The sequence below is a fragment of the Pteronotus mesoamericanus genome, unplaced genomic scaffold (assembly GCF_021234165.1).
Source record: "Pteronotus mesoamericanus isolate MK-2021 breed Mesoamerican mustached bat unplaced genomic scaffold, CSHL_Meso_final contig_74, whole genome shotgun sequence".
NCBI lineage: Eukaryota > Metazoa > Chordata > Mammalia > Chiroptera > Mormoopidae > Pteronotus > Pteronotus mesoamericanus.
Window position 1 is genome coordinate 43329304 of NW_026555247.1, and position 16211 is coordinate 43345514.

Below are 16211 nucleotides of genomic sequence, written 5' to 3' on the forward strand. Positions count from 1 at the left end.
GAGGAAAAGCAGACATAGGAGACGAGAGAGAATGTGTGTGTAAAGGACGCGTGTGAGTGTCTGCGAGAGTGTGTGTGCGAATGTGAGACGGCGCGGAGGAGAGGGTGCGCGGCTGTTGTGACAATGCATGTGAGCGCGCATGTGAGATCGCGTGTGAGAACGAGGGCGAGTGTGCTCGCTGCGTGGCTGTGAGATTGTGTGCGAGGGAATGTGCAAGAAACGTGGGTGCGAGAGGCCGCCGACCTGTGAGAGCCAAGTGTGGAGTGTGCGGGAGTGTGTAAGTCAGAGTGTGAGATGTGTGAGTGCCCGCGAGAGAGCGTGAGAGCCTGTGGGCGAGAGGGAGAGTGGGCACATCCTAACGCCCCGTTCCTCTCCGCTGAAGGAGGGGTTTCCCCAGCAGCGGCCTCTGGGTGGGGGGCCCTTCCCACCGGGCCGCGCGGCGCAGAACTCACGGCTTGGAGTGAGAGGCAGGAAGCGGGGCCCCTCCTGGAAGCAGAGGCGGGGGCTGCTCCCGCACAGTCTCGGCTCCCAGGCCACCCCCCACGCGCAGCCTCCTCCAGCAGCGTGCAGGGGACAGCACTCAGTCCACGGGCAGAGCCACCTGGGCCTCGGAGCACGGGGTCTCATGCTGAGAAGGCCTTCCAGAAAGATGTGGTCATGGCAGAGCCATGGGCTTGCTTTCTCATCTTTCCACGGGCACTCTGCATGTCGTTTGTGATACCATCTCTGAGTCTCTTGGGTGAGCTCAATGAAGTTTATTTTCCCTCGCGTCACCGTACAAGGTGGTGACTCGGGGACAGCCTCCTTCGGTCCGGTTTGAGGTGCCGCCGCCCTCCACTCGCGGCCTCAGGGTGGCTGAGAGCAGAGAGCAGAGGTGCCGGGGGCGGTGTCATGGCTCCACTCACGTGCAGGACCCCCACCCGACTGTAGGGCGGGGTAGCCGTGGGCACAGCCGGGAAAGAACATGGTTTGGGGAACACACAGCACTGCCCGCCACCCAAGTCAGGAAGGTGACTTCCAGCCTTTTCCCTAGAAGCCACGCATGGGCGCTTACAGTGCACGTGGCACGTCAGGGCCGGGCCGAAGGGCGGCCGTCCCCATCCCCGAGCTCCCCCGTGCAGGGGCGGCCGGACACACGCTCTGGTCCTCATCCCGTCACTCCTGGGCAAAAGCGGGGGGTTCGCTCCCTCAGCACCTCTCCTTTCCCACACGTCTCCCCTTCCTCATGATGCTGGGGGCGCCTTTCCTTACATTCTGCCAGAGGACACCTGTGGGAGGCGTGCGGACACAGGGCCCGGTGTGCTCGTGTGCACCCGGTTCTCTCCCGCGTGGTCAGCAGTGCCCTTGGAGACGCAGCTCTCGGTGGCAGTGCTTTCTGTGCAGAATTTTGAGGTCACTGGCCCATTATCTCCTGGCATCTAATTATGTTTTCCAGAAGTTCAGTGCATTCGGATTTCTGAAATTTTTAAAAGGAACTTGTGTGTTTTACTGTTTCCCTTTCTTCCTGGGAAATACTGGGCCTGTCTGTCACTGCCGCCCCCCGGTTGCAGTCGGCGCGCCGGTGGGAGGCCGTTCGCCGGGTCGGTGCGTGGTGGGCCCTTTCAGCCTGGAACTCTTGTCCTTCAGCCTGCGGAGCCGCTCTGGTGGTCAGCAGTTGGGATCCTGCATGTATCTTCTAATGGGCGTTCTACATTTATGTCTGTTTTCTTGTTCTACTTTCTGAGAGATCTCTTTAATCGTACTAGCCAATATTTCTATTGAATTATCTTGTTCCTGTTTTTGTTTTTAATTTCCAAGAACATTTTTTAAATTTCTTCTATGTACCTCTTTGTAGCATCTTATTCATGGTGTATGGATAAAACACATTCTCTTACCTCTGCAAGGGTATTAATTATAGATTATAATTTTTTTGCTCCCTGCTCCATCTTTTCTTTCCTCTGAGTTTCTTGGCTCTGCCTGATTTTCTGTCGTCTCTCCTGGACGAATCCCTGAGGCACCAGCCAAAGTTAGTTTTCCATGTTTAATAAGAATAGTTATGACCAGAAGAGTGAAGAGCTAAGGCCAAGGGGAAGTTCCGTGGTTGGCTGTTGTCCTTGCTTTAAGGCAGGAGCCCGCACTTGCCCTTTTTGAAGGCCACGTGGTGCTGGCCTCCAGCTTCGTGGGCCTCGAGGTCCCTGCCGCAGCTGCCCCTGCCCACGGTGCCATGCTGCTGTGCTGTGGTTGGAAAGAAGCAGTAGACGATGTGAAAACAAATGCATGTGGCTGTGTGCCGATAAAACTTTATTCACAGAGACGGGCCGCAGGCCAGGTCTGCCAGCCTCTGGCGCCGTGTCTCGCCCATGTCCTCAGCGGTACCTGGAGTCCATGAGAGCGGAGCCTCCAGGCGTCCACGGGGCCGTGCGGGGGGTGGTGACTGGGGCTGCGGTGGCTGGCGCCCACGGATCGAGGGGGGCTGGGAGTCTGTAAACACCGGCCTGTTCCAGGTGGTGCCTTGACTCTTCCTCCAGGTGGCTTGCGCTTTCAGTTGAATGATCAATTTATTGTTTTGTTTGTTTTTTTGTCCTCATAAGTTTATAACTTCTTTCCCCTTTAAAGTCATTTTGATAGGATTTTGGGATGCCAAAGTATCATGTGTGTTCTATTTGCTAGTTTAACCAGAATCATCCTGAGAAGTTTTAAAATAGTTAGAAACATAATGGAGAGCTTGAGGTCAGAGGAAGGAAAAAATTAAAAAGAAATGAAAATACGATGGAAAAGAGAAGAGAGGGTGGGGGCCAGTAAGTAAAACATTTAAGTTTGGGTTTTTTCCTCCAAACACAGAGCAATGGGATGTTAAAACCTCTTTTACTTTAGACTTTATCATGTCTATATGAAAACCAGTACAAAATAAAACAATAAGTACAAGGAGAGGCGCAACTGGCCTCAGAGCGCGCGCAGAGCCACAGGGCGGCTCCTCCAGGGCCAGAGCTCTCCCCAGGTTTGCACTCGGAGGCCAGAAGCCGCACCAGGCAGGAACTGGGGCGCCCCGAGGCTGCGCTGCTGGCACCGTGTTGCCTCGGATGGGGCTTCTGCTCAGCCTCTGCCAGCAGGGACGTCAGCCTCCCTGCTCCCCCCGCCCCGCCCCCGCCTCTGGAACTGCGCGGGCTCCGAGCAGGCACTCAACTCGCCTTTGTAATGGCAAAGGCCTGGCGGAGCGAAACCGGGTGGAGGGCGTGGAGCAGGCTTGCCAGGGAGCAGAGCTGAACGGCGCGCACCTGCCTGGAAGCGGCACTCCATGACTTGGCGTTGCTGGTGTGTGGACACCGCAGCCCGGCCTTTTTCTCTCCTAAAGCCCTGGGCTCATCCGCTGTAGCTACCCTTTAAGCATTAGCTGTGTAGAACAGGGGGCGGCACTGACTTTCATAGTCACGAGTTCATGAGCAGTAACTACTTGCTATCACTTGCTTATGTTTCTTTTCATTTTGTTTTAAATTGCGTGTTACCCATCAACCAATTGATGCTGCTGAAAGCCAAGGGCAGGAAGTGTGTTTCTCTCCGTCGCCTAGCCTGTCATCCCTGTGGGACTGGGGGCTGCTGGGATCCGGAGGCCGTACCTGCAGCTTGTCTGTCCTCCCCGTGGTGGGGCGGTACCAGCAGCTCCCCGACAGTGCTTCTGCCCGGTCCGCTCCTGCTGTTCAGAGAGCAGACACCCGCTCCCAGTGGCGCATCCCCTGTCACTCAGCGACTCCCGGCCAGCGTCGGGGCAGAGCGTTGCGGACTCTGCCCTAGTCATGTCAGAGGCATGTCGTGTTGTGTAGGCAACAGTAGCTCCTTCCTGGAGGTGCTCACAGTGAGTCTGGAAGGCGGCACGAGCCCCCACTCGTCTGCGAGGACAGTGGCGTCCTCCATGTGAGGCCTTCTCCGAGCCTCGGCTCTAGCCGTGTGCCCGGGAGAGCAGTCCGCCCCGCCCCCCGCCCCGTCCGCCCTGGCGGCACCTATACGCGCCGTGCAGAGTGGGGGTACGGCCATGCAGAGAGCCACTCTCACTCCAGCCCACCGTCTCCCGTGTGCCCTGGCCAGTCCTGGCGCAGCAGAGCCCTCCCTGCCTCGGCCCGCCGCGTCCCTCCGGCAGCCTCGTGTGCCCTGCCCCCCTCCGCAGGTGCCTTCCCCGGGGAGGCAGTTCCCCCCAGGGCTGCGTGAGCACACTTGGATAAAACAGTGTTGTTCACTCTTGTTCAAGGAACTGGTCAGTACACGAAGAAAGAGGGTGACCGGAGCATGTTTTGACACACGGGGACGGGGTGACCCACAGCAGACGTGCTCCGTCACCTGCCGCCTGCCCACAGTTTCAGTGCAGAGTGTGTGGCAAGGGGAGGGCGCGTGCTCACCGCGTCCACTGTGCGGAGGAGCGCCGTTCTTCATCCACGAACCTTGGTTTTGCTTAAAAAGGAAGAAGTGTGTTTTAACCAAATAACCTTTTTAAGAGGGTGTTTCAAAACGATTTGGGTAGAAATGAAAGCGAATGGCTTTCTTTCTTAAAAGAGTCATCTATTAAAGAGTTTTCTCTCTTAAAAGAGTCTCCCTATTGGCCTCCAGGGAGAGCGAGATATTTTTACCTGCGCCTCCGAGTCACCCCACTCCCACCGCTCGGTGTGCGCCCGCTGCCACCCGTTCTCTGCGTTGCGCCTCCTAGTGCTGATGGACACGGCGAAGTCCCGCTGGTCCTGGGAGCGAAAGGAAACCTTGCAGAATCTGCGCACAGGGACGAAGTGCTGTTGAGAATTAATGATGCACTGATTTGATTACCACACACAAGTTGTCCTTTTCTGGATGTATAACAGAAGCATTGTCTGAGAGGAAACCGCTTGTGATACATAGATGCAAATGAAAAACAGGCCTCTAACCAGGACATCCTGAGAGCTCGTGATGGATTTGAATCTGTACACAATAGAACCCTTTCACACTTCGGGGCAATTGAAATGTCAAATAATTCTTACAGCATAATGTGCAGCTTGTTAATCCCGGCAGACGTCTCAATGCGCTTTGTGCGGTGAAGGAGATGGAGCCAGAGCAGGGCGCAGCAAGACGGGCACTCTGGTCCATGGCCCCGCCTGCCTCCCCTTGTGCCCCGCAGCGTGGAGTGCACACTGGGGACACAGTCCCGGGCACAGGTGCTCTCCCGAGTCCTGGGGAACAGAGGAAGCAGGCCCAGTGCTCCCCAGGGGCTGGGAATGTTCTAGCATGTTGATAGAGACAGTGAAGTGGTTTGAATGAGTTACAGTTAATCACTGTAGCAGTGTTCCTAATGACTAATATATAAAACACTCTTGCAGCTTAATAAGAAAAAGGTAACCCAATGACTCCACTCCAGTAGGAAAACGGTCAAAGATCCAAAGAAGAATGTACAAAATATTAAGTGGAAAAGACCAGTGAATGAGCACAAAAAGTCCAACCTCACAAGCTGCTGAAGCAGGGCAAACCAAAAATATGATGGCGCGTACCTTTCAGGCTACACCAGACAGCAAGGTATTTCCCTGAGTGTCAGTGCTGAGCGTTGGCAAAGGTGTGGGGAGCAGGGCACTGCGTGCGCTGGTGGCCGTGACAGGAGTGGGCTTCACCTCTGGGGTGGGACTCACGCTCTTCTGCACAGACAGAGGCCGAGCCCCAGCACAGTCAGGGTGACAATAGTGACTGATTTACCAGGAGGACCTGTGGGCCTGTGAGGGGCCAACTCCATCACCAGGCTTCGCACAAGAGAAAAACTTAGAAACACCCCAGGTGTCAGCAGGGATGCCGCTTTCCGATCATGTGAAAATTAATCAACCCGTGTTCCTGTGGGGGCCCGTGTGAAGTGTTTCCAGGTCTTTGCTCCTGAGAACAGAGCCGTGCTGGAGAATGTCTACAACCTTCCCACGTGTCTGCAGGTGCACGTTTGCCGTTTTTCTCTGTCGTATGACTTGCTGGGGCTGGCACGACAAAGTGCCACACACTGGGTGGTGTGGAACAACAGAAACGCCTCCCCGACAGCCTGCAGGCCACGCGTCTGGGGCACTCCTCCCTCGTCTCTCCCAGCTTCCAGCGCTCCAGGGGCTTCTGATGCCATGGTTTGCCCGTTCCAAGAGGACAGGCTTCTGGAGGTGGGGAGCAGGCGAGCGGTTGTTGGGGCCGGAGGTGAGTGGGCTCTGAAAGGGACCGGCGTGGAGGCATTCAGTGTGCTTGGGGGACACGGAAGCAACACTATGATAAAACTGTGCAGGACTTCACACACACACACGCAAGTGAATGTAAGTGACGCTAGGAATCAGAATGAGATCGGTGCATTGTGTGTTGTGGTGTGATACTGCACTATCTCTTGGCAAATGGTAGCATTTGGGATTAAAAAGGGAATTTATTTACCCTCATGTTTGTTTTTGCATTTTGGAAGAACCGTTTGCCATTAGTACTAAGGAAGTAAGCAAATGAACATATAAGCAGATGCGCTGTCCCTCCCGCCTGGAGCTGGAGTGCCGCCCCCGCTGGCTCCTTTGCAAGCAGCTGGGGGAGCACATCAGCGCTCAGCCTGCGGCCAGTCTGCTCTTCCGGCTTTTAATTAGCGCCTGGCACTCCACACCCTGCTTGGGCCCCTCTGCCCACCGCATTTGAGTGTGTGTGGTGCTTCTCTAGATGAAGTGACAGGCCTGGCATTGTCCCTCAGGTCCAGCTGCTCAAGAGGACAACTGCCCATCTCGATAAGGACCCCTGGGGATCCCCAAACTTGAGCCAGATGCCATAGAGCCAGATAGACCCACCCATTTGGGGACAAGCTCTCCAACTGTTTTCGCTCCCAATGGAGTCGTAAATGGATCTCACTTCATTCAATTACCGTTTCCTCTGGTGCTGGAAGGCCGATGTGACTTCACTCTTCCCTGTCTGTTTCCCATGTGTTGCTGAATGTTGTGCGGGGTGGAAGAGCCGGGGGCTGGGAGTGCGGAGGCCTGATGGGCGGCCCCTGGTTTCTGCAGTTGAGACCTGGATCCCCAAGTGCCGGCCTGCGCCTCACTCGCCTCTGGAATTATCCCTGGGTCTGGGGGATACACGTTAGGCGCCTGCAGGCCCTCTCAGTGTCCAGGGCCCCCGGGCCGGCCAGCCCTCTGTAGGAAGGCCCCCGCAGAGGGCGGGGGCTCCTTCGGACTCGCCGGAACCCAGCCCCGTGGTGATTCAGGGACATGGGGCTTTGGGGACGGCCCGGAGCCAGGGTGCGCGCCTGGACGCTGCGGCTTCGTCAGGCAGAGAAGGAGCACGCTCGGCGCCTGCCTTCCACGTCCCAGGCACCCCCACAGGTTGTCACGTAGGCGACCTCCACTGCACGAGCCCAGAGGGTAGACCCCGCTTTCACAATGGAAGAAAGTCTTAGCACGGCCACCTGACTTGGCCATGACCACATAGAGCCAGGAAGTGGCAGAAGCCACTCACAGGTCAGTGACGTGTCAGGAGAGCAGGTCACTGCGGGCAGCGGCTCCGGCGGCTGCTCTCTGAGGCCCCCGAGCCACCAGGCTGCTCCTTGCAGCCCTGGGGCCACGCCGCCTCCTCTCGGCAGCAGCGCCCTCTGTCTGTCCTGCCGCCCCTCTTTGGCAGGATGGTCGTAATGAAGGGACACTGTGTCTCTCGTAAAGTAAAAAGCCTCGACTTTGGGCAGTGACTGCTAGATGCTCAGACACCCTGTTTTTGTTCTTAATGGGCTTATTCTGCCTTAATCTCCAGGTCTGAGGTCCTGTTTCACATGACCATGGTCAACAGAAATGGAGTTACAGAGTCATGCTATATCTGTGTCAGTGCATGGCTGTGTCAGACTTCATTCCACAGAAATAAAACACTGGTCACTGACCACGGGCCCCTCGTCCTCGCGTTCCAGAGCTTGTGACTTCCGCCCGGGCCAGAAGCAGCCTGCGGCCCCTGCCTCATGCTGGCAGCCTCGCCTCCTCTTGTCTGTTACTGGGGGCCACCCACTGCGCGAGAGCTACCGCGCATTTTTGATGTTCTTCGTGGCGCCCGTGCAGCCACGCCCCCGAGGCACCTCTTGTGGGGGTGGCCCCCGCCTCCCCCCGCCCCCAGCGCAGGGTGCTCTCGCCCGGCCTCTCCCTCCGGCCGGGGCCCACGCAGGCTCCCAGGGGCCCTGCAAAGCGGCAGCCAGGCGGCGCCCGGCCTCACGTGCCACTGATTCACAACCCAGCGGGGAGGGCTGAGGAGGCCGACAGCCGGGCCTGGGTGCCGCCCGCCCGGGGGACCTGGTCCCTGGTTCGCGGCAGTAAGTGCCTGGAGGAGCAGCGCGCTGACGCCTGGCCTGACGGCCGCAGGGGCCGGCGGGCGTCGCTGCCACGGACCTCCTCCCGTTGCCCCCTACCAGGGAATCCGAAGCGACGCCACGTTACTAGAAGAGCTGCAGCGTGAGCGCCCTGCGTTCAGCTGAACGTGTCCCCATGCGCCACATCCGTGCTCACGTTGTTTATCCGACCCCTGCAAGAAACACCTGGGCTCTGCTGAACGCGGCAGACGAACATAACCTCCCACCCCTGCGACTGGCCCCTCTCGCCTCAGCCACCCACTCCCGCAGTGAGCTGCACGCAGAGCAGCCCTAGGGACGGGGGAGGGGGACAGCGTGGGCTCCCTGTCACAGGCGGAGCGGGTCCCTGCTACCGCTCACTCCCACCCGCAGTCTCCAGGCACGTGCTCGGCCCTCGGGGAAGGGGCCGTCCCGCAAGGAGTCCTGTGGTCACGGAGTGGAAGGCCGGGTGTGCTGGATGCCTGCTTGCCCTGGTGGGGACAGTGACTTGTCCTTCCGGGAGTGGCCCCCAGTCCAGAGGGTGCCGCCCTAGGGCTTCGGAGAAGCCCGCTTTGCCCTCAGGCATGTGCCATCCGGAAGCGCGGGCGTGGTGACGCCCCCATGGGCTTTCTTCCCGTTCCCCTGAGAGATGGTCTGGGCTGCCTTTCACGGGGCTTCTCCTGCAGTCCCTGCAGGGGGCACGGTGACCCCCGCGGGAGAGCATATCCTTGCGTGGGCCTTCCTTCCGCTTGGCTCCCTGGGGTCGCGTTCCCACGCCTGCCACCTGCATGCGCGCCTTTGAGCTTATGGTCGAGCCACGCTGAGACATGACTCCTCCCAAAAGGCTTTATGTAGGAAGCAGGGGAGTAATGGAAGGAATTCTCTTGTGCTGCTTTGATTGAGGAAAACAAATCTCACAGTCTTTCCCAGGTCCTATTTGATATTTCAAAGACACATAAAACATGTGCTTCAACTATTTTTTTTTTATTTATTTAGAGGGAGGGGAAGGGAGGGAGGGAGAAAGGGTGGGATATCGATTGGTTTGCCTTTTCATATGTGAACCCACAACCCAGTCATGTGCCCTGGCTGGGAATCGAACCTGGAACCTTTCACTTTGTGGAAAGATGCCCAACCCACCAAGCCACACTGGCTAGGGCTCAACTAATTTTTCAACATTCCCCTTTTGCCTCCAGAGAAGCTGTCAGGCTCTGAACGGGTGAGGCCTCTCAGGGAAACCGAGGAGCATAAGCCTCAGAAGAAGGGCGGCTGCGAGAAGGAGGGGCTGAAAGGCGGAGGGGTGCTCAGCAGCCGGGCTGTGGGCCTCCCCCGGCCCCCACACGGGGCCCCGCTCCCAGGCTCAGAAGTGTGCCCGTCGGGCACCGTCAGCGGCTGACCTTGACCGGAAGCTGTGGGCTTGCTCGGCTGCTCTGAATGTTCTCCACACGCCACTTACAATTCATCTCAACCTGTGAGTGAGGGGCTTGGAGCCCCTTTGGCGCACAGACTAGAGACAAGGCCAGGGTGACCCTTCAGCTCCCGGGCTTTCCCAGCGTTCAGCTCCTGAGGCTGGGCTGCCGATTCACCTTGGCTGGATGCTAACTGTCCAGAAACGGTGGCATTGTCTCAGTTAAGACTGACGACGTCACTGCAGATTTCACGTTGGGTTCTGTCCACGTTCACTTCTGCTGCGGAGTGTTTAGCCCAGCACATCAGCACAGCACGTGTCTGTCACCTGGCTGCCACGCTGATCTCTGACGGGCTGGGGATTTTCCACCTACAGCCCCGTTGTTTCAGGTCTCAGCTGAGGATGAAGTGAAAGCTTCAGTTTCCTTCCTCTTGTGGCCAAATGTCAGACATACCTTACTTTTGCAGTGTTTTTATGGAGCCATTTCTTGTGCCTTACAGAAAGGTAAGCTTCAAAAATCATTGAATCATAAAAGTGGCAGAACTAGAAAGAACATTAGCAATTGTTTACTTCAGATTAGTAAACAGCCTCAGAGAGGTTAAGTGACTTAACACACAACAAGTAAATAACAAATCCCTGTCAGAACTCTGGCCTCCTGTCTGTTATCCAATTCTCTTTCTGTGGTGTCGCTATATAGAATATTTCTTGGAAGGATCTGAAATGCAATGGAAGTTACATAGTCTTTGCTAAACATCATTTGAAAATAAAACTCAATTGGTATAGGCAGCGTGTCCAAAACCATGCCATTACCAAGACCTGCCTCTGGGGGCAGAGGCTACATTCAGGCGGTGCTCATGGGCTGCATGTTTGTGTCCCCCAGGTCCATGTACTGAACGTGACCCCCAGCGCGACCGTGTCAGTAGGTGGGGTTGGGGAGGCGATTAGGTTACGAGGGTGGGGTCCTCATGAATGGGGTCAGTGTGTCTTTAAAGGAGACCCCAGAGCGCTCCTGCACTCCTTTCTCCATGTGAGGACACAGTGAGAAGACAGCGTCCGCAGCTCAGAGGAGAGTTTTCAGTGGAGCCTGGCCGCGCTGGCCCTGTGATCTCGGACTTGCAGCTTCCCAAACTGGGAGGAATAAGTTTCTGTTGTTCATAAGCCACCCGGTCTGTGGTACTTTGTTATTGCAGCCTAAGTGGACTAAGACAGGTATCTAGAATATTATGAAATAAATATAATTTAAATCTTCATGTAAGTGTGCTCCCAAGGCAAATGGTGTTGAAGGATGTTGGTGCGTGTTAAGCCTCCTGTGCCTGTAGTCCATGCGTTTTAAAATAGAGATGTGTGGGCACAGGGGCTGCCCATGGGACTGAGTTTCCCTGGACGTTGTTATGAGTATTTTGCTTTGTGTGTCCACAGAAATGAGTCTGTGTTATTGCTGCTATTTCACTTTAATTGGGAGATTAAAATAACATTTCCCCAAATTTGTATACATCCTGCAGATGATATAGGAAGTTATTTTAGGTGATATCCCAACAAATACTTTTTTTAAATATCTGTGTACTTATTTCATATATTAAAGTATATTATAAAAGGCATATTCGATAAGTAACTGGTAACCAAAATATACAAGTTAAAACTCAATAAGAAAACAACCCCATTTAAAAAATAGGCGAAGGTCTGAATAGTCGCCTCACCAAAGATGTACAGATGGCAAATGAGGCTATGAAAAGGTGCTCCACGTCATGTCATCAGGGGAATGCAAATGCAAACAACGAGATACCATTACACACCTACTATTACAAGAATGGCTGGAATCCGAACGCTGACAACAGCAAATGCTGACGAAGACGTGGAGCAGCAGGAACTCTCGTTCACGGCTTGAGGGAGCGCCGCATGGCACAGCCGCTTTGGAAGGCAGTTTGCAGTTTGTTATAAAACTGAACGGTCCAGCAACCACACTCCTTGGTGTTTACCCAGAGGAGCTGAAAACTTGTCCACGCGAGAACCTGCACATAGATGTTTATAGCAGTAACTACCAACAACTGGAAGGAACAAAGATGTCCTTCAGTAGGCGATGGATAAATAAACTATGGTACATCTAGGCAATGGAATATCATTCAGTGCTAAAAAAAAAATGAACTATCAAGGCATAAAGACATGGAGGAACCTTAAAAGCATATTGTTTAGTGAAAGAAGCCAACCTGAAAAGGCCACTTACTGTATGATTTCGGCTACCTGACATTCTGGAAAAGGAAAAACTACAGAGACAGTCAAAATAGCAGTGACTGCCAAGGGTTAGGAGGGAAGGGATGAGCAGGTGGAGCACGAAAAATTTGGAGGCAGGGGAATGATCCTCTCTGATGCCGCAACGGCGGATACGGGAAGCGCAACTGTCAAACCCCACAGAATGGACCACAGCAACAGTGAACGGGGGTGCGAAGTGTGGGATTTGGTTATTAACAGTGTATCAATATTGGTTCCTTAAATGTAACATGAACCACACTAATGCACAATATTATTCATAGGAGAAACTGTATTTAGAGGGGAGGGTATTTGGGAACTCTGCCAGCTGCTCCATTTTTGTTAATCTGAAAAAAAAGCTATCAATCAAAAAAGACCCGAGAGTTGTTGCTCAATAAATAGAGGATATTACAAGCATCCAGTGAGTGCCAGTGGCTATGTCAGCCCTGGAGGCCGAGGCTGTGTAATAACAGCAGGAGTCTGCGCCGCTCCTGAGGGAGTGCTGGTGGCACCCCTTGCCACCAGGTGGCGACCCAATACGCAGCTCCCTTTCTCTTCCTCTGAAACACGTCCCTGGGGCTAGTAACCTGAAGAGGGAGCCTCCAGCTCCTGTAGATGAGTGTCACCCCTGCGTGGACTGGCAGCAGCAGCTCAGGGGCACTGGCTCTGGGATGAGCCCGGAGCAGCCTTCTCAGCCTTTGGGGTCTTGGCACCAGTTGAAAACAGTGGTGTTTAGTACTGCAGTGGTACCCGGGGGAAGGTGCGCTGGGGAGAACGAGGTGGCATCATGTCCTCTCTTTATATGTGGCTGCCTCTGTGCAGCCCACCTCCCAGAGCCAGGCGGCTGGAGTCAGCGAGCTGCACGAATGAAGCTGCGCTGGGTTTGCTGGTGAACCCTCCGTGCATTTTCACTTTATTATTACGGCCAGGTGTAACTCGCACACCTGCAGTCCACAGGCACACAGGGATGCCCAGCCCTGGCAGTGGGCTCAAGGGCCATTGGCTTCAAGTGTTATCCACCAGGCTCTTGCTGGCAGTAAAACAGGCGTCCGTTGTTTCAGGGCTGAAGCGTAAAGCCTTCTAGAAACTGCATACTGCCCGGGGACCTCCCAGAACTGCCAGCCCAGCTGTCTCACGTTAGCGTTTGAGACCTAGACAGGTGAAGGGACTTTCTTGGGGTCACATAGCCTGGCACCCGTATTCGCTGTGAAATGAGAAGCTTACTGTTTGCCGCTCTGAGGAATCTATGAGAGGAAATGTGTTGGTGGTCTTTAAGCCCCACAGGGCAACTACCGCCCGCAGAGCACTGGCTGTGGAGCATGCTTGTAAGCTGAGTGTCCGGAAGGGCGTAGTTCACAGTGCACCTGGGCAGGTGCAGAGGGTTGTTTGAGGTTAACTGTATGGCAGAAAGGCTCAGTTTACATAAAACCTCTTAGTTTTAAGGAGGATGGAATAATGAGAGTTTCCAGCCTCCAAGTATGAGAACACAATGAAGACCGTTTGATTTATCTGCTCAGGAGAAAAGAGATCAGACTGCTGCCCTCCCACTCCCACCCCAAATGAAAACAGCTTTTCTGATTTTGCAGGATGAACCGCCGCTACTGGCCGAGGCTGGAGGCTGGCAGGCCTGGAGCGTGCTGCACTGCATGTAGCACGGAATACCAGCACACGCAGGGGGTTTAAGTGGAAGTGCACACCTAAGTTATGCATTGGGGACAGAAGTTTATGCCACTGAGGTTCACACTGCACATTGCCCTGCAACGCTTTCTGGAAATAGAAATGTAAAAGATTTACTGAGTGCACATCAACAATCGAAGTCTATATCTTATTTCACTGAATGGGGGTGGGGGTGGGCGGGTTTCGGGGTGGCTGCAGAGTAGACCAGTCCGTGCAGCGGCGTCAAGATATATTTAATTGCCCCTTCCAAGATTTATCACCTCCCAGGAATCAGCTAGTCTGCAGCCACAGGACACAGGTGCTGGGCAGCGCCTTCCATAACCAGACACGAAGCCGTAGTGACACAGTGAGACAAGAGCACCTCCGATTGGCTGGTCCATGGTGGGCGTGCCCTTTGTGAGGAGCTGCGACTGAGTTCTAGAGCAGGAAGTGCGTTGTCATAGAAATAGGCCTTCTGCCTCAATCCTTGGTGCGGGGAATAAAGGAAAAACAGTCCAAGGCTCCGGAGGGCTGGAGCTGTGGGATCTGGGCATAAACACGGGGAATGGAGAGGACACTGGTTTGGGCGAAGACCATGTGGGAAGAGCTCTGGGCTGCAGATCCGCAGGTGTCTTGAGAACTGCTCTGCTCTTTTATATTTCAACTGTCAACGAAGAAAGTTACTTTTCCCACTCGAATGTACTTAATACCAATGAGCTCTTTCGCTTAAAATGGTTAAACGGTAAACGCTATGCTATGTGTATTTCATCATAATACAAAGAAACAAGCAGCAGAGTTACTCTCTACTGAGTGGGCCGTGGAATCTCTGTTGAAGAAGCGCACCTCATCACTGATACATCACAGCCAGAGTGTCAGCCACCTGCTTCAAAAGGAGGAAGCGGTGGGGCTGCAGAGACCCCGTCCTGGCAGCACCATGAACCGTCTCAGGACAGGCAGGAAAACCCAGGCTTTGCTGCTTTGTTGTTTCTCAAAATGAAGGCCAAGCATGGGACCCTCTGTGGACACATCCACGCCAGGGTTGATACAAATGTTCACAGTGCTTTCGTCTGTCGTCAGGCTGGGACAAAGTGGGGGCAAGAGGAGGATCTGCACAAATGTGAGCCTGACCGCCTCTTCAAGTTTTGTGCACAAGGTGTCTTGCTTCTCTCACCCTAGTCTGGGTCCTGCTAAGTCAGAACCTGAGAGCCACCCAAATGTCCATCAGCAGGTGGGTGGACAGAGAAACTGTCGTGTATCCATACAATGAAATACTGTTCAGTGCTCGCTTCAGCAGCACATATACTAATGTTGGAACAACACAGAAAAGATCAGCATGGCCCCTGACCAAGGAAGACATGCCGATTTGTGAAGCGTTCTGTATTTGTAGTGTAGAGCATGGTGCCTAGAGTTCATAATACTGTATGGTGTACTGGAAGCCTTCTAAAGGATCTTCCAGGTTCTCACCACAAGGAAAATAACTGAGGTGATGGATGGCTTAGTGTGGTGAACATTTTGCAATACAGACATAGATCAAATCGCTATGTGGTGCCACGGAAATTAATGTTTGTCAACTGTATCTCAATTAAAAAATAAATAATATTCAGAAATAAAGGATTCTTGCAACATGGATAAATCTCAAATTATTTTGATTGAAATGAGTACATACTGTAAGATTCCATTTACATATAATAGAAAATACAGTGTGATCTATAATGACAAAAAGACCAGTGGTTGCCAGGGAATTGGGGAGCAGGTAGAGGGGAAGAAGCAGAAAAGGGGACAAGGGAGTGTTCGGGGTGATCAGTCATGTTCCCGCCCTGACTGTACTGGTTTCGTCTGTACACATGTATCAGAAATGATCGGACTTCACCTTTTAAGATATGCCATTCACTGTAGTCAATTGTGCCTCGAAGTTAAAAACAAAATGAGGCACAATAAAAATTTAAGACATGAATTCTTACTGGATACTGATTGGGAAAATAAATTTTAGGGACAATGGGGACTATTTGAATATAGGCTATCAAATATATTAGGAGATACTGGTACTTTTCTTAGGCATAATAATGGTACTGTGGAAATGCAAGAAAATGTCAGTGGTCTTAGAAGATTCATAATGAAATATTTAGGAGTAAAATATGATGTCTTCAAGTTTATTTCAAATAGTTTGGAAAAAAATTGGTAAAAACAAATATGACAAAATATTAAGACTATTGAATCTACCTACTCAGTAAACAGGAGTTCATTATACTACTCTTTCAACTATTTTTGACATATTTGATAATTTTATTATTAAAAAGTTGGAAAAATTACCAAGCAAATGAAAAATAATTTAATTACAAAATATAAAAAAATTGAATTATGAAACTGAATGGACAGGCTTAATTGAAGACAAAGCAGTAGGTAAAATTGGTAAATTGCAAAATAAATCTAAAAAATTATCCAGAATGCAGTACAGAGAGAAAAAGAGAAACCATGAAAGAAACAAAACATGGAGAATGAGATGCCCTACCATAAATGTGGTTGGAATTCAAGGAGAAAGAATGGCGCTATGGCCATATTTTAGAAGACATTCCCCCAAATTCCTAATGGACCCCTGACAGTATAAATGAAAGAATCCACACCTAGGCA

At 53.0% G+C, this 16211-nt stretch overlaps 1 non-coding gene across 1 annotated transcript; it reads left to right on the top strand.

The window, feature by feature from the left end:
- Window positions 1-14861: 14861 nt before the first annotated feature.
- Window positions 14862-14968, top strand: LOC129078944 (U6 spliceosomal RNA). The gene has a single exon (XR_008530015.1). It is a non-coding gene; the product is annotated as a U6 spliceosomal RNA (small nuclear RNA).
- The last annotated feature ends 1243 nt before the right edge of the window (window positions 14969-16211 follow it).